This window comes from Meriones unguiculatus, chromosome 11 (assembly GCF_030254825.1).
Source record: "Meriones unguiculatus strain TT.TT164.6M chromosome 11, Bangor_MerUng_6.1, whole genome shotgun sequence".
NCBI lineage: Eukaryota > Metazoa > Chordata > Mammalia > Rodentia > Muridae > Meriones > Meriones unguiculatus.
The window spans coordinates 73,085,677-73,104,265 of NC_083359.1; the positions used below are offsets into that span (position 1 = coordinate 73,085,677).

General features: G+C 44.5%; 1 pseudogene; it reads left to right on the plus strand.

Moving 5' to 3' along the window:
- The first annotated feature begins 2,662 nt into the window (after positions 1-2,662).
- LOC110550250 (small ribosomal subunit protein eS1-like) lies at positions 2,663-18,118 on the plus strand (annotated as a pseudogene).
- Positions 18,119-18,589: the final 471 nt, after the last annotated feature.

An 18,589-nucleotide genomic window follows, 5' to 3' on the forward strand; every position in this document is an offset into this window, starting at 1 on the left:
AGCTGCTGGTCTTCAGTCTACGAAGGAATCCTGAAGAAGTGGATTTAAGCCTGCCAGCAAGAACTAATCATCAAGAGTGAGGACAAGCAGGCAAAAAGCAGCGTCCTTCCAAGTCCATCTATGTGGGCTGCCACCAGAAGATGTCGCCCAGATTTAGGGTGACTCCTCATGCTTTAAATAATTTGCTTATTAGAAAACGCCAGGCAGTACTCCCGAGGAGGGTAGATCTCTGTGAGTTCAAAGTGGTCTACAAAGTGAGTTCCAGAACAACCAGGGCTACACAGAGAAACCCTGTCTTGAAAAAAAAAAAAATCCCTCACAGGAGTGCCCAGTGTAATGGGCTTTAGTCAATTCTAGATGTAGCCAATTTGAAAACTGAAGATTGCCCTCATACCCTTCATGATACCACACTGGCCTCATCTCTCAGGGGTGACTTTGCTCTTTTTAGCGTGTAAGCGAATTATGAGACAAATACCCCAACAGCTATTGTTTCAATCAGCAATGTGGTTATTTTTACACTTACTTACTTATCGGGGTGTGTGTGTGTGTGTGTGTGTGTGTGTGTGTGTGTGTTGTACATGTCTGTAGGTGCACTTGCCCATGATTGCATGTGTGGAAATGTAAGTCTTGTTACACATCTTCTTCGGCCACTATCCATTTTGTTTTTTGAGACAGGGTCTCTCACTGAACATGGAGCCCACTTTTTTTGGCTACTGTGGCTGCCCACCAAGCCCAAGGATCCTCTTGTTTTCATTTTTCCTCACTTTCCACCAGTGGAATTGCAAATGGTGTCACCTTGCTCAGCCTTTACATGGGTGCTAGACAACAAAGCTCAGGGCCTTGTTGCTTACACAGCAAGGGCTTTGTCATCTCCCCAGTTTGGTGTATTCTTTTATTTTTAATTTTTATTTTATTTTTATTAATTACAGTTTATTCACTTTGTATCCCAGCCCCCTCTCTTACCCCCTCCCAATCCCATTCTCCCTCTCTCTTCTATTCCTATGCCCTTTCCCCAGACCAATAATAGGAGAGGTCCTCCTCCCCTTCCATCTGACCCTAGTCTATCAGGTCTCATCAGGACTGGCTTCTTTGTCTTCTGTGGACTGGTAAGGCTGCTCCCCCCTCAGGGCAAGGTCATCAAAGAGCCAGCCACTGAATTCATGTCAGAGACAGTCCCTATCCCATTACTAGGGAACCCTCTTGGACACTGAGCTGCCATGAGCTACATCTGTGCAGGGGTTCAAAGGTTATCTCCATGCATGGACCTTGATTGGAGTATCAGTCTCAGAAAAGACCCCTGTGCCCAGATTTTTTGGTTCTGTTGCTCTCCTTGTGGAGCTCCTGTCTCACTCCAGGTCTTTCTATCTCCCCCTTCTTTCATAAGATTCTGCCCAAAGTTTGGCTATGAGTCTCAGCATATGTTTTGATATCCTACTGGATGGAATCTTTTGGAGGCCCTCTGTGGTAGGCTCCTGTCCTGTTCCCCATTTTCTCCCTCTTCTGATGTCGCTAGCAAGGTATTTTAGCAGGGAAAGATGCCTGCCACCAAGCATGATGACCTGAGTTCCATCCCCAAAACCCATATAGTAGAGGGAGAGAACCCACTCCCTAAAATCATCATCTGACACCTACACTTGCTCTGTGACAAGCACATGCATGCTCATGCCCTCACGTACACACCCGCGTGCGCACACATACATACATACACACACACACACATACACATGCAAGATGAATAAATAAATATAATGAAGAAGCTAGACATAATACAAATGTAATAATTTGTCGACAGGAAACCAGCAGGTTTTGTTTTTGTTTTCTTAGAAAACGTGGCTTACGAAAATAAAACAAAATTGAAAATAAAAGGTATGCAGAAGACTGGAGTAGCTTTGGGGCTTAGCCACTTACAGATGTACTGCTATCAGAAAAGATCCTCCACCACATCTTTCTGTGCTATATGTGAGATATGTCATCCTTTCCCTGCAAGAACCAAGTTAAGTTAAATCTGTAGAAAGGCCCAAAGAGACCTCTAATTCAAATTGGCTTCAGGAAGCAGGCAATTCAAGATTTATCACCCATTCAGCTGAAAAAACATAATTCTAGCCACAAGCCTTAGTGAAGTTTTTCCTGTATTTTAGCATAGTGAGTTTCTGTTTGCAACATTCCCCTTGGTCTTGTAGCGCTTTTCTTTATTCCCAAGACAGCTAAAATAATTGGTGCTGCCCTTATGCACAAACTACTCAGCTTAAAGGAATTAAACAGGCTAAATGAGATGGGCTAGTGAGACCAGCTTTGGGGGAGGATGAATCAATATTGCTTTTCCTGCCCCTGGAGACCTAGAATGGTGCTATACGTGTCCCAGATGTGACTGTTTCTGCCTAACATCTGTTGGTGCATTTTATTAAAGTAATGAACTAGCATGTGTCTGAGAGGCCGAGAGAGGCTGAAAGAATGAATTAAAGTTTTCATTTTGAAGCCTGGTTTAGTGGCATGTACCTGTAAGACTAGCTCTTGGGAGGCAGAGACAGGAAGATCACCACAATTCAAAATTCACCACAATTTCAAGACCAACCTGGTCTATCTAGCAAATTCCAGGCCAGCCAAGGCCACGTAGAGGACCCTGTATCAAAAAGCAAGCCCTTTCGCCTATCTGAGGGGCACTATGTCAGTAAGTAAGAAAAAGTTCCTGACAAAAGGTGACAAGAAGGGGGCAAGAAAAAAATTGGTTGATCCATTTTCTTCCTTCCTTCTTTCCTTTCCTTATTTTCTCTCTCTCTCTCTTTTCTGGAGACAAGGTTTCTCTGTGTAGCCCTGGCCATCCTGGGATTTGCTCTATAGACCAGGCTGGCCTCATCTGCCTGCCTTTGCCTCTGGATTGCAAGTGTAGGGATTAAAGACATATAACACCACTGCCCTGGGTTTTTGGTTTGGTTTTGGTTTTGGTTTTGTTTTATTTTTTGTTTTTGTTTTTAAGACAGGCCCTCACTATGTATCCCTGGATGTCCCTGGCAACATCCCGTGTAAACCAGGCTGGTCTGGAACTCACAGCGATCTGACTGCCTCTGCATTCCCTGAGTGCTAGAATTACAGGCACGTTACACCTCAGCTGGCTCAACTGATTCATTCTCTAAGAAGGATTAGTTTGCTGTGAAAATCCCAGCTATATTCAATATTAGAAACATTGGGAAAACAGTCATCACAAGGACTCAGGGAACCAAAATTGCATGTGATGGCCACGAGCATCATTTGTTTGAAGTGAACCCTGCTGAGAGATACATAAGAAGTTGCATTTAGAAAATCCAAGCTAATTACGGAGGATGTTCAGGGCAAAAGCTGTCAGACTAATTTCTGCTGTTACCCTGAACATGGTCAGATTATGGCAGGCCATGATTGAAGCTCATGCTGACATCAAGACATGAGATGGCTGTTTGCTCTGTCTCTTCTGCTGGTTTTACTGGGGGAGGGGTATGGGGAGAAAGGCAACAACCAGATACACAAGATATCCTGCATCAGCACCAGTATGTCTGCCCGATCTGGAAGATTATGGCTGTCCTGACTAGAGAAATGCACAAAATGACTAGAAAGAAGTAGTCAATAAATTGATTGTAAACTGAACAGGGTGGCACACACCGTTAATTCTAGAGCCTGGGAGGCAGAAGCAGGTGGCTTTCTGGAAATGTGAGGCCGGCCTGGTTGACATAGGAGTTTGCGGACAGCCAGAACTACATAGTAAGACACTGTCCAAAACAAAACAACAACAATAAAATAATAATAGTAAATTGATAGCAGACAACACTGTGAAAGAAATAGAAAGGCTTGCCAGTCCATTTATCCTCTTCACAGTGTCTTCGTTAGAAAAGTAGAAATGCAAACCCAAGTTTGAATTGGGAAAACTCACTGAGCTCTGTGGTGAAGGTGGGAGTTCTGAGAAGGTTACTGGTGACAAGACAGGTGCTAAAGTTGAAGGAGCCAATGGATATGAACCACCAGTCCAAGAATCTGTGTGCAATTCAGGTATTTCTTGGTGACATATAAAAAGCCCTATTTGTGATGGTTTGCTTCTGGGGGAAAGAAAGAAGAAGAAGAAAGAAGAAAAGGGGGAAGGAAGGAAGGAAGGAAGGAAGGAAGGAAGGAAGGAAGGAAGGAAGGAAGGAGCCAGGTGGTCAGGTGGTGGCAGCCGTGGTGCTGGAGCGCACCTTTAATCCCAGCACTCAGGAGGCAGAGGCAGGCAGATCTCTGAGTTCAGAGTGAGTTCCAAGACAGCAGAGCTACACAGAGAAACCCTGTCTCAAAATGCAAACAAATAAATAGATGATCAACTACATAGTGAGACCTTGTCTTGGGAAAAAAGAAAAAAGAATGGAAGGAAGGAAATCTTTGGGTTGTTTACTTCCTGAGCTTAAGGACCTTCTCTTCGGGATGGAATGTCTCATCTCCCTAAAATCAGCCTGTTTCTTCACCTCCTTAACAAGCTTTCCTCCAAGATGGAAGGTTTATAATCTCAGAAGAAGCTGCTGTTTAACCCGGGGCCCTCAAATTCTGTTACTTGTTGGAAGCATACAGCTTAGTTTCCAGACTTCATCCTCCAGGCTCCCTCAGCACCACACGCACCTGTTACACGCTTCAGAGTTTGTGCTAGACTCCCAGCTCTTCTCACCTCTTCTACACTCCCTGGCGTAAGGGCAACTTCTTCCCAGGTACTCACCCCCCTTATAACCCTGCTATTCTGGCTATTCTCTCTCTCTCTCATTCCCTCATTCTCACTCACATTGTCTCTCTCTGTCTCTCTCTCTATGTGTCTCTGTCTGTCTGTCTGCCTGCCTGCCTGCCTGCCTCTCTCTCTCTCTCATTGCCACCCACCCCATATGTGCTTGGCTCATGCTTCTCTCATAGCCATGCACTCTGCTGGCCATATTCGGGCTAATACTTTCTTTCTCTGGACTCTTCCTGATGCCTCTGGCTCTTCCCTCTCTCCCTTCTCCTCTCTCTCTCCCTAAGTTTCCCCTTCACCATACCACAGAACAGTCTTATGTCACTTTACACACCCTAGAGCCAAACCCCCCCACCTCTGTCGCTCTCCCAACTACTTGGCCTCCTTTTCTGGGTTGGCGTTAATGACCCCCTGAGTCCAATTAGTGTTGCCCATTTGTGCATGGGTATAGGGCCATCAACTGGGGCACAGGCAACCCTCTTCCCCAAAGGAAAATTAGTCTCATTCCCTCAGAAACCATCAATTGCTGTTAGCTCCTCTAGCAAGGGTGGAGGCTTGGGGTCCTCTCTGTAATCCAGGCTGGAATTCTGACCGGCTTGCTCTTGTGCAGGCCCCACAGGTGCTTCGAGACGATTGTGCAGTAGCCAGGTCACACCCAAAAGTCTGCATTGAACAGCTGCCCTCACCTGTCAGCTCTTACCTTCTTCCTGCCTGCTCCTCTGAGATGTCCCCTGAGCCTTGCAGGAGGAGGGTTAATAGAGACAATGCATGCAGTTATATGTGACAATTTATCCAAGGAGCCACTTTTATCAGATCTGAGTCTCTGCCTTAACTGCTACCATAAGAGAAGCTTCTCTGACCAAAGTAGACAACAACACAAGTCTACAGATATAAATATTTAAAAAGTGTTGTGGTTTGGATGAGAGGTTCCTGTAGTCCCACAGTATTTGAAGATTTGGTCCCAGTTGGCAGCACTGTTTGGGGAGGTTTAGGAGGTTTGGCCTTGTTGGAGGAAGGCTTGGAGAAAGCCTACTGGAGGTAGGCTTTGAGAGTTAAAAAACTTATGTCAATTCTACTTCATTCTCCCTACTCCATCCTTGCTGCTCAAGATGTGATTCCTCAGCTTCCTGCTCCTGCTACCATGCCTCCAGCCCTCTAGAGTCGTAAGTTCGAATAAACGCATCCTTTTATAGATTACCTTGGTCATGTTTTATTGCAGCAGTAGGAAAATAATGAATACAGAAACCAATTTGACAGCATGGCCATTTAACACAACAGCGTTTAATGTTTTTAAACAGGGTCTCTTACTGAGTGTTGAGCTTGCCAACTGGCTAGAATGGTTAGCTAGTAAGATCCAGGGGTTCTCCTGCCTTTGCCTGCCCACACTAGAGTTACACCATGATGGGTGTGTTGTTAGTTATTAATATTTATTATTGATTTATCTTTTAGTTAAACAGGGGTTATTCCCAAATCAGCTGTATACCCAAATCACCACACAGAGACTAGGATTTATTTAATTAACCTAGAGCACAATACTGGGCAATAGTTACTCGACCCTAAACCTCCAAGCCCGCATAGTTTCCTCCCATTCAGATTTCCCACACTATACTTGCTTTTAGTCACATCTCAGGTCCGGTTCATCTCTCCTCATGGTTCCAAGTCCCATTCTGCCGATCTTTCCTCTCCGACTCCCCCAACTCGATTCCTTCTCTTCCCCTCCGGACCAGGATGCCCCACCCTGTTCTCTCCATTGCGCAGCACTGCCTGGTTGTTTTATTGAAATTACAGAGAACAAATGGTGGCCTGTTTACACAACCTTGAGACAGGTGATGCTTAGAATAAACATCACAACGCAATGTCCTGACTGAAACCATAGAGAAATCAGCATTTGAATGAAGAAGGGTAAATTGGATACATTCCACCACAGAACATCATACCAATATGGGTGCTGAGGCTCTAAACTCAGGTCCTTGATTGTGTAGCATATGCTTTACCCATGGAGCCATCTCCCCCAGCTCTGCCTTTTTCTGTTTTCTTTCTCTTTCCCCTCTCCTCACTCTAGCTCTAACACACTCTCTGTTCTCATATTGCTGTGCCTCAGCATATCTTTTAGACTGACATCAGGGAAGGCCGGATCTGATACTCACTCGGCAGAAGGAACAACCAGTTTAATAGGCTAAATTGGAAAATATGTAAAATATGTTTCTGCCAAGGAAAAGACTTGTCCCTGTGAAGTTTAGTCTGCAGAGGCCTCTTTATGTATCTCACTTAGAGCTTTTTCTGTGCACAGTGCACTGTGTAAATGCATTGCTGCCTCTTACAAAAACTAGCTGAGCCTCACTTACAAGTGGCCACCTGTTCAAGACATGTTCCAATAAGACAGGAAAGCTGTATACAGCTGGGCTATGTCTGCACTTCATTTCCATTTTCTGTATGTTATTTCCATTCCTCCGGCTATAAATACCACCTGCCTAAGTGGTGAAGCAGAACATTCAGAACCGTTTCTGGTCTAGACTGATATCTGATTTGAGAACTTGCAGATAAAGCCAATTAAAAAAATCTGCAAAAGGATCTTCGTTGCATTTTTTTTCCCCTTTAACATGGCCTCTGTAACATCTCAGATAAATGCAACAAAAACATGTCATATTTGACCATATGGTTTGGGGACTAGCTTTTATATGACTAGGATATTTGTCTTAGTTGGGATTTCTGTTGCTTCCAATGAACCACCATAACCAAAAAGCAGGTTGGAGAGGAGAGGGTTCACTTGGCTTACATTTACACACAGGCTCATCACAGAAGTCAGGACAGGAATCTGAAGGCAGGAGCTGATGCACAGGCCGTGGAGGGGGTGTCCTCTACTGGCTTGCTTCCCGTGGTTTGCTCAGCCTGCTTTCTTATAGTTTCCAGGACTACCAGCCCAGGGATGACACCACACACCCTGGGCTGGGCTGACTCCTATCAATCACTAATTAAGAAAATGTCCCACAGGCTTGTCTACAGCCCAATCTCATGGAGGCATTTCTCACTTGAGGTTGCCGCCTTTCAGAAAACTCTAGTTTGTGTACAGAGGAATTTTCATTCATACATGGCTGCTCAGGCAAGAGATAACATTCAAAGACCTTCTAGGCTGGAATACAGACACACCTTAATCCCAGGAAAAAGAGGAAAGCAGATCTCTGAGTTCAAGGCCAGCCTAGTATAGAGTTAAATTTCAGGTAAAGAAAAGCTTGGGTGCAGGCGTGGTGGTATAAACCTTTAATCCCAGTGCTCAAGAGAGAAAGTCTTGTAAATCTCTGGTTCTAGAAAGTTCTGTTCAGGCAGTTTGGTTGAGTCAGTGAGTTGAGAGGCAGTGCAGTGGAACTGAGTTTATGGCAGTTCAGTTTGTGAAATTCAGAGGCAGTTTTACCAGGAGAGTTTTATAGAGACAGGTTGGAGAGAGAACAAGCTAGACACAGGTGAAGACAGAATAGCTAGAGAATGAGAAGGAGCCAGGAGATTAGAACAGATTGCTAGAGTTAATTTGAAGCCAAGCAGAGCAATTCAGTCAGAGGCTGAGAGAGAAGCCACACTGAATCAGTCAGCTCAGAGAGGTGTTTGAGCCAGAACAGTTGAAGCAGGCAGCCAGGGTGAATAAAAGCTACTATTATATTTGTGTGTCACGTTGATGTAAGACTAGCCAGCACAATATTCAACCACTGAATATACTTGTTACCCATCATGGTAAATGCTATGGTTAGGGGCATACACATTAAATTATATCTTTGCTGCTGCAAAATGGAAAGATGCACCTTTTTATTCCTTCTTCTACTAATGTTTTCATTAGTATCTATAAATTCTAAGTCAATTAACAAAATAACATGAAAAGGCCAGGGGGGCAGTCAGAGGCCTTGTCATAAGAAGGTGAAAATTATAAATGGTTATTAAGAAATAATTAGATAAAGAAAATATTGATAAAGATGAAACTAAGAGGAAATAAAAAGTTATATGGCTGGTCCCAAGAGAGTGGAAATCTTTAGAGCATTATTAAGAATTAACTTAAGGCCTGGTGAGATGGCTCAGTGGTTAAGAACAATGGCAGCTTTTCAGAGGTCCTGAATTCAATTCCCAGCAACTATGTGACGGTTCATGACTATCTATAAAGGGATCTAATGCTCCCTTCTGGTGTGTAGGTGTACATTCAAACAGAGCACTCCTATATTTAAAAACATAAATAAATAAAAAATTGAAAAATAATTAACTTAAATGTCTGGGCGTTACTTTTAATTCCAGCACTCAAAAGGCAGAGGCAGGCAGATCTCTGTGAGTCTGGGGGCAGCCTGATCTAGAGTTTCATGACGGTCAGGCTCTACACAGAGAAACTCTGTCTCAAAAAGCCAACAATAACAGCAGCAACAACTAAATAGAAAGCTGGGCACAGGGACAAATGCCTGTGAAACCATCACTTGGGAAGCAGAGGCGGGAAAGTGAATGTTTTTATTTCCTCAGATGAGAGTTTAAGAGCTTTACTAATACGTGGCGTGGACTGAGCCCAGAGCATCTCTCTCTATCCCAGGTATAGGCCTCCCTGCAATCTAATCTTCTGCAAGCCCAGACCTTGAAGGCTTCAGCTTTCAGCCTCCATCTGCTAACCTAGACCTAGAAGGTTTTCAGCCTCTGAGATTTACTGCTAAATAAACTCATCCTTTCCAGTTCTTTCTGAATTCTAATTGGCTGGTTCAACTCAGCTGCTCTGCCTCAAAAATTCTCTCTGAGCTGACTGATACAAACTGGCTTCTCTCTGATTCTCACTGAATTGTTCTGCTTAGAAAAACTGCCTCTGAACTCCACGAATTGGACTGCACTCAGATGAACGGCATCAAACTGCCCTGAACTTCACTGAACTCCCGAGCTCTACTGTAATGTCTCCACAAACTCTCATGCTCTCTCTCTCTCTCTCTGCGCTGCTCTTAAATAGCTTCTCTTTCCTGTCTGTTCTCATGAGAGTTGTGCATATCCTATCTCTGATTCATTCTGTTAAATCTTTCTTTGATTTGTCAATGTGTCTGTCCTTTAATCATTGTTTGGGATTAAAGGTGTGTACTAAAGACCTGTTTATATTCCAGCCAGATGGATTAAAGTGTGTATTCCAGCCAGAGGGATTAAAAGTTTATATTCCAGCTAGATCTCACAGACCTAGGTCTTTGGATGTGATCCCTTGCCACAATAGCCATGTTGCTGTTTTAAAATTCCTCTATACAGGAAGACTCCTCCAAGGCCTTCACAATTAGTTCCTGGTCAGCCAGAAGCTACCAAACCTCAGCAAACCAAACAAACAAACAAATGGAATAGGTGAGATCATAGACTAATAAGTAGTGTTACTACCTAGGGAATGGAGGTTTCCCTCTTTGGGTTCATAGTTTTGTTAATAAAATAATTTAGAAATGAACTTGAGGAAAATTTTATAATAATTCGAGCACCAGGGCAGACAAACTGTAAATCTCATCAGTTGCCAGGAAGAGGGAGATGAAGAAGAGAGAACACCATGACTTTAAGAAAGCAGGCAGGGGGCTGGCCCTGGTGGTATGGGTGTGAGATACCAGCATGGGAGAGCCAGTCCCCGCCTTGCCTCTTGCCAGCTGCCACTAGCAGAAGAGCTGGTTCCTGAGTGATTGGGCAAAGCAGGAGAGCTGGCCCTTAGTGGTCCCCACAGAGGAGCTCTGGTGAGCTGAACAACACAGCCACCACCCAGGCTCAGATCCAGGATTGTCCCACCCCAACATCTAATCCATCTGTGAACCGCTGGATCTTGAGTAGGAGCTGGTCCTGCAGAAACAGAGCTGCAGCTCTCCATGACAAAGAGCAGCGACAGGAGCCCTGATGACGATCCAGTATTGATAGTGTAGCAGAAGGCAGAGGCCTCAAACCACACCAATGACTCCCTGCAATAAACATTTGCAAGTAAGGCTGTTTGGACAAAAAGGTATACTGTGTGACACACTAAGGCACACCACAGCTTCCATGGGGAGAGGTTGGTTGGTTGGTTTTTTTGTGCTATCTTTTCTCTCTCTTTTTTTTTTTTTGTTGCCTTTGTTTTTATTTTTTGCTTTCTTTTGGTGGGGAGGTTGCAGAGGCAGAGACGGAGGGATGAGGAGATGAATGGGAATGGAGTGCATAGTGTGAAATTTACAAAGAATAAGGGAGAGAGAGAGAGAGAGAGAGAGAGAAAGCAGACAGATTCAGTAACAGATTCAGAGCCATACTACCCAAGCAGCTATATGGCACAAAAGCATTGGGGCCTCCAGAGAAGAAAAATTAGAAAGTCCAAAGTGTCTGGGAAAGCATGCCCAGGCTTTGGCTAGTATTTGCGTTGGGGAAAAGAAAAAAAAAATTAAAAATTATAGTTTTTTGAGCAACTCAGAAAAGCTGGCAGGACACATGATGAAAGTTCTGCTGGAGACTGCATGGGAGCAAGGAGATTATTTTATCTCATTAACAGGATAATGATTCTTTCCAATTTCCTAGCCTGCTTTTGGGTAAATCAATTTTCCTATTGGTGGACTCCTGGCCAGGTGATTGAATGACAGGCCCAGCTGGCTTAACTCTTAATCAAGGAGACAATACTATGTAATGCTTTAATCTTTAAAATAGACCAGAATGTCATGTCTCTATCCAGGACCAAAGGTAGATTCCAGTCTTTGGACCAGAAGAAAATAGCTTTTCCTAGACACCTCCCCTTTCTCATACGGTATTTTAAAGCCTAAGGAGTGGCAAAGCTAACGTTTACTTTCCTAGAGTTAATAGGGAAATGGGAGGTGGGGTCCACAGTTTCAGTGGCTCCAAAGGCTGCTGAAACAGTCCACCCTCAAGAGTTTTAGACTATAAAATCGTTCAGGAGCCAGACCAGCAACCAGAGCACCCCAAATACTTCTTGCATTTCTGACCTCCAACATGATAAGACAAGGGACATTTCTAGCTTTTGGTCATGACAAGAATAGAACTGCTGTTTTCAGGGCTGTTGTAGGATTCTGAACAAAGAGATGGCTCTGAGGCTTCTTCAGGAAAAAGCCATTAACATACATGCACAAGCTCCAGAGAATTCTTGTTTGTAAGGAAAAGCAGCAAGCAAGCAGTACAGTAAAATGTGTTTTAAAATATGAACTGGGGGTTTTCCTTCCTGTCATCCATATGCCCTTACATACGTTGTGATGGGTGTTCTAGACCACCAAGCAAGCAGTGCTGGCTAGAAGGAGAGGAGGTAGAGACAGCGGGGCTTCTTGTGAAGTATGGTCAGTCTTCATGGATGCAGAGAGCACTCTCTGGCTTGCAGGTAACCTACACTAGACACTGACTAGTCCGCATGGCTGTCTCTGTTTATCTTTCTCTTAGTCCTCTGGGGTTCCCTCCTCCTGCTAGAGAGTCTCTGCCCTAGACTGTGTGATCTGCTTCTATGTCCTGTCCTTATCACTGGGTATGCTTAGCAAGCACAGGGCTCTGGGACATAATCCATAGTGCCAAGAGAGAAAAGGAGAGAATGGGAACTGGTACTGTTAGAACAGAGGAGTGGGGGTGGGGTGTATTTTGATTGGTAGAGCGCTTGTGTAGCTTGCACCAAGAACTGGGTTCAATCATAGCACTGTATAAAAGTTGGTGTGGTGGCAAGTTGGTATGGTGGAATCACAATCATGGGGAGATGGGACAGGAAGACCAGACGTTCAAGGCCATCCTTGGCTACATAGAAAATTCAATGTTAGCCCAGTCTACATGAGATTCTGTATTTAAAAAGGAAATAGATGAAGAAAGAAAAAAAATATATACTGCAACACAGTCTTGAGGGGAGTCCAACGAGTTTCCTGTATTTACCAATTTGGAAACGTTTATCTGAGAAGAAAAGGTTATCATGGAAAATATGACCTGGAATTGCCCAGAGCAATAATCATGGACATTGCTCAGATGAAGACTGACAAGACTGGCAGGTTTGGCTCAGCTGCTCCTGAGAATCCAAAGCTTACATGCACAAGCGGGTTCAGTGGTCAGGGCTGGATAGGAAGAATAATAGAAGACTTGTCCCTCTGGGAGCTCTGTTCACTGTGCCAACATCCACTGGTGACGCTCTGGCTTGGGTCACAATTTGTTTAGGAGAACAGAAAAGTGAGAGTTGACATGATAATAAAAAGTGGACGCTTACCAAGCTTTATATGATGAAATTGTGTTTTGTTTATTATATTAGTCAGTTTTATACTGCTGTGATAAGATACAATGACAAAGGCAACTTATGAAAGAATGTGTTTAATTGGGCTTATGCTACCTGAGGGTTAGAATCTAAGACAGTGGAACAAAGGCATGGCGCAGGAATAGCCAGGGTCTCCCATCTCTAAATGCAAGCGGAAGACAGAGACACCCAACACATTGGGAAAAATGGCGTCAGTCTTTCAAAACCTCAAAGCCCATGTCCAGTGACATTCTTTCTCCAGTAAGGCCACATCTCTGACTCTTCCCTAACCAGGCATAAACTAGGAACCAAGTATTCGTGCCCAAGCCTTTGAGAGACACCTCATTTAAATCAGCACATTTACTTACATGTTTTATGAGAATAGATACTATTTCAGGCTGGAAAAAGATTTTCTCAACCTAGCACTGGAAAAGAGAAGCCTGGGTACCTACCCTTTACGAAGTATTAATTGGATGTGATAGATATGAACCAGTAAAGTTGCTTAATGCCACAGAGTAGAATAACAGCTGCTGGCATGAACAAATTCTCCCTGTGGTAGACACACACACAAAGCCAGGACTCAGGCTCATGGGAAAAGCCAGGAAGGGCTGCCCAACTATAGTGACTAGGGCTGGAGAATTCCCACTTGAGGGATATTTGTTACCTTGTCAGGAGATACTAATGAAAAATACCCCTCTGGATGAAAGAAATAGAATAATCTTATGCACTGAAGTGCCTGTTCTGTCTTGGGTGATGTCAGAGAATCAGTCTGATAGGGAAAACAGGGCCCAGAGGAGTTCTATTAAAAAAAAAAATTAAATGGTTTGCACAGAAATGTGCTCCTTGGCGAAGGCAGGGAGACCCATAAGCAGGGAGATTCTTTTCTGCTTATACTGACTCCAGATCTGTGTGGGGGCCTGATGGGATTCTACAAATAACTAACTGATGACAAAAAGCCTCTGGGCTTGTGTTTGGTAATGATTTACAATGTGGAGTAACTTAGAGTAGCACATAGCCTGACTCCAACAGCTGGATTGAGAAATAAGGCTTTCAAATAGTTGACTAGACCTTAATCATCGTTTCTGGAAACACCTTTAGCTCTATTTAATAAGAATTTAGGCTAAACAGGGACCAAAGAATAATTATAGATTCCTCAAATTGCAGTCCTTCGGAAAAAGTTATAGGGCCTGTATGATTTTCTTGGGATCTAACTCCCCTCTTACTAGCTTATATCCTGTAAGCTGGTGGGAAATGTGAGGTTCTGTTTGCTGATTCATCTCCTTAGCACTCCCTTCATGGATTCCCCACTGGTTAGCAATGATTACAACAGTAGGCTGAATCTAATTTCCTAGCGTATACACCTCTCTTTGAAGAAATTTTTATTTAGTAGACACTAGGAGATTGACTTGACCTCTGATTCAGAATGCAGAGGTGAGGGGTGAGGGTCACAGCAGAGCAATGGCTTCTGTTACTGACCTGTCATCAGAATGAGATCATGAGAAGTGGAGGGCCTTGAGGACTGCTGACACACAGACAAGGAGAAGTAAGTACAGGAAAGCAGGGCTCAGTGTAAGTTCTAGGAATTATTACTTGATAACTAAATCAGGGTGCCTAAAGCTAGACCCAGCTTTCTGTCCTCCTCCAGGGGAGAGGAAAAGTGAGGTGGTGCATAAGAGGAGGCTCAGTTTAGCTGATATGAGCTGATCCTGGCCAAGGGATGCTTCAATCTAGACTTTGGATCCTAAGTTACAAGTAGACTAAATCTGAAGACACAGGCAGATCTGAGAATCATGAGGGAGGATTAGGAAAAACACAGGACCTTCCAGGAGAAACAGAGATATAGATCCAAACCAAAATTGCAAATAATGCCAGGAGACCAGCCTGCAGCATCAAAAAAACATGATAGCCAGGCACAGCGAGCGCACCGCGGTGAGGACAGCCTTCATTTGGACTCCTCCTCTCTCCCGTCCTCCATTCTATTTCTGCTTACTCTCCTTTGTTGCTTCTCATCCTGTCTCCATGTCCTGAGTCTTGAAATGGCCCAGGATTTACTTTTGACTTTCCTCCTCTTCATTTATGCCCTTTCTCCGGATGATCCTTCTCAGTTCCGTGGCTTTAAATAGCACCCAGTTAACATGTTGACATATCTTAATTCTCTCCCTACTCATGGACCACTCTACAAGTTTCAAACTTACAGACCTTTCTTAATTCATCCCCAGCTACCACTATGACCATATTTACTTATCTAGCAAGTATCTCAAATGTCAAAATGCCTACAGGTGGGCCTGAAGATGTAGCTCTATTGATAGAGCTCTTACCTAGAACACATGAGGCCACAGGTTTGATCCCTAGCAACCCATTAAACTGGATGTGATGGAGAGGGGAGGGATACCGGTAACTCCATCCCTTAGAAAGTAAAAGTAAGAAGAAGAGAAATTCAAGGTCATCTTTGGCTCCACAGAGTACATAGGCCAGCCTGGGATATACGAGACTCTCCCACCCCTGTCGTTCTTCATCTGGCAGCAGTCTGGGATGTGGCTGTCAGCTTCCTGAGGAAGAACAGAGGGAACCAGAGATCGCTCGGGAGGTTTCTCTCGGGAATGGCTAGAGCACTTTAAGCTGAGGCCCATGCACTAGGCAAAGCTCTGGGTCTCACCAGCGGAAGGTGGAATAAGTTTTCCACTGGGTGTTACAGTTAGTTAGCTCTATTAAAATGAGATTGCCGATGACAGTGGAAGCTCAGGCGTTCTAAAGCCTATGATGATTCCAAAGTGTTACAGCTCCTTGGTTAGGCTGCTGTGCTAAGCATGGCAGAGGATGTGGGCAGATGCCCGAAACCAGCCAGAAGGCAGACCAGGTGAGATGTAGGCCCCGGGTCCAGGCCTGGTGGGTAGTCGTGGAAGTGGTCAACACCCAGTTCATGGCAGTCGGGCATGATGTGATGGGTGTCACGGGCCAGCCAGCCTGGCCGGCATTCAGTGTCGAGGAGGGGAGTCCTCCCTCTCTTAAAAGAAATGACAAATCTCAAACGGCCATGGTGGAAAGCCAATGGTGTCATGCAGCAGGCAGCATCTTTATTTCATGAGAAATCAGGGATCTATACGCCTTGGCAGTGTTTGGGGTTTCTAGAGTAAATGTGTTCGATTTGCTGGGGTCAGGGCCAGGGATACTTAATCTACATGTATCAAAAGCAGTCCTATCCTAAGAGGGGGAAAGCAGTACTTAGTTATCCTAGGGGTTGAGGAAGAGCTGCAGGTAAAGTCAAAGGTCATTGGTGGAAAGTCAAGACACCAAGACATCTTATTCACATAGGGTGGGCATTTCCAGGAATCCCCAGGTGCTTGCTGGGCAAGTTTCTTAGCAGGAAAGGGTCGGGCCTGTGATCTACTCTGAGGGCTGTTTGACCCTCCTTACAAGTTCTGGGGTTCCCAGATCAGGTGGAGAGAGAACTCTGGCTGAGAAAAGGGAACCCACCCTTATAGATTGAGCACAGAGGCTATCCATAATTGTCAGACTTCAACCTTATCCAGCAGAGTTCCCTCAACCCCCTTCCTCCCCCAAAAAACCTCAAACAAACAAAAACAAAATAAAACGACTAAACCATCCAGGTGCAATGGTGGTCACTCAGATGCTTGGAAGGGTAAGAAAGGCCAAGGGTTACTTGAGCCAAGGAGTTGGACAGAAGCCAAGACCGCAACATTGTCATCTCAAACAAGACAAACCACAGCTCACCACAGGGCAAAGCTGGATATCCTTTTTGAAATGGAAGCACAAGATATATCTTTTGTTTGTACTATCTGCTTGTACTATCTCTGTTGTGCTTGTTTATTTATTTGTTTGTTTGGTTTTGAGACAGGGTTTCTCTGTGTAGCCCTGGATGTCCTGGACTTGATTTGTAGATTAGGCTGGCTTCAAACTCACATACGTAAATGAATATTTTAAAAAAAAATGGTTTACGAATAAAAACCTCAATAACTCAAAAAAGATTTAAGATAGAACATAGATGCTATCCTCAAAAATGTTAGTATGTCCTTGGGTCCCCAGCCCCAGACCAAATGTGAAGAGACTGATAGGAGTAAAGGCAGCAGGGCCAACTCTTCCTGGATCACTATTGATTGCACACTGTGGGACAGCGACTCTCACAGAGATCCAGTCATGCCGTATTAGCTATAATCCTGGAAACTAGAGGGGTCGTAGGGAGATACACAAACGTGCAAAGAGCAACAGCCTTATAAAGCATGCACTTATACCGAGGGCGCTTAGCAAGTGAGCACTTACAAAGTATGTGCTCATAAAGTGCGTACATCATGCTCTCTGCTGAGTGTGTGGTGTCATTTGACTTTCTCTTCCAAACAACCCCCCTGAGGAAGTTACCACCGTTATTTCCACCGTTATACCACCGTTATATCTTATAAACTGGAAAATAGAGGCTTGACATATTTCAATACTCTCCCGAATCATCACACAATAGCAAGGTGGAAAACTCCACACCCTTTCTCACTCTGTTTTAACCCACGTCTTACAGTTGGTGCTTGAACATGACATTTGTGTTTAAATAGAAGAAGGAAGCCGGGCTAAGCCGAATGGTGAACACACCCATGGGCGTATAAAAAACGAGGACTTTACAGCCGGATGGTGGAGGTGGTGCACACCTTTGATCTCAGAACTTGGGAGGCAGAGGCAGGTGCATCTCTCGAGTCTGAGGCCAACCTGGTCTGCAGAGCAAGTTCCAGGACAGCCGGGGCTATCCAGAGAGACCGTCTCAGAGTGGGGAAAAAGATCACAACAATCCCAGCCTCACGGAACGTTCAATTTCCCAAAGCTCGTATGAACACAAAACACAATGGCAGTGACGCGCCCTTTCAAGCTCTCTGCTGGCCTGAGCTCTTACACGGAGTGTTCTGTAGAGCATGGGGTGAGGTTCAGCGGTAGAGTACTTGCCTCATATGCCCAAGACTGTGGGTTCGATCCCCAACACCATAACACCAACAGCAAAAGGAGTAAAACCTATCCTGCGTTTCAGACTGTTTCTTCTGCAAGATCCATTTTTGTTTGTGTACCTGCGTGCTTGTGCAGGTCGACTGTACGCAGGTATTTGCAGAAGCCAGGAGAGGCCGTCGGATCACGTGGCGCGGGATTTACGGGCAGGTGTGAGCTGCCTGACACGGGACCCGAACCCTCTCCAGCCTGCGGACCGTCTGCTACTCCAACACTAATAAACAAAGCCAGGAGACTTGGTACTTGCAAAGGCTGAGAACAGAAACCGAGCGCTATAGGCGTACACTCTTCCAGTTTTACTATGTGTTATGCACTGATTTGTCACCCATGGCAGGGACTTAACACAGACGTGTTTTAGAGGAGAAGCGGCTTATCTGTGGTGGCCGGGCCACAGGATAGCGTCCTCCGCTTGAGAGTGCAGAAGCCTTACAAGTACCCTTTAAAGCTGGTTTTTGTTAGAGTAAAAGTTTTCCAAACGTCGCTTCAAATTAACTGGAACTGCGCTTCTTAATCTCCGAGTTTTTAAAATTTCTGGCTTTTGAAACGCAATTATTTTCATCTTTGGTAACACTCAAATTTTTTTCTGAGTAATTTTTATTGAATCGAAAGTAAAATATATCCCCGGAAATCGAGCTCTGATATGTAAATATTAACATTTACACAATTCCCATTTGCTCTTCCTCATCTGG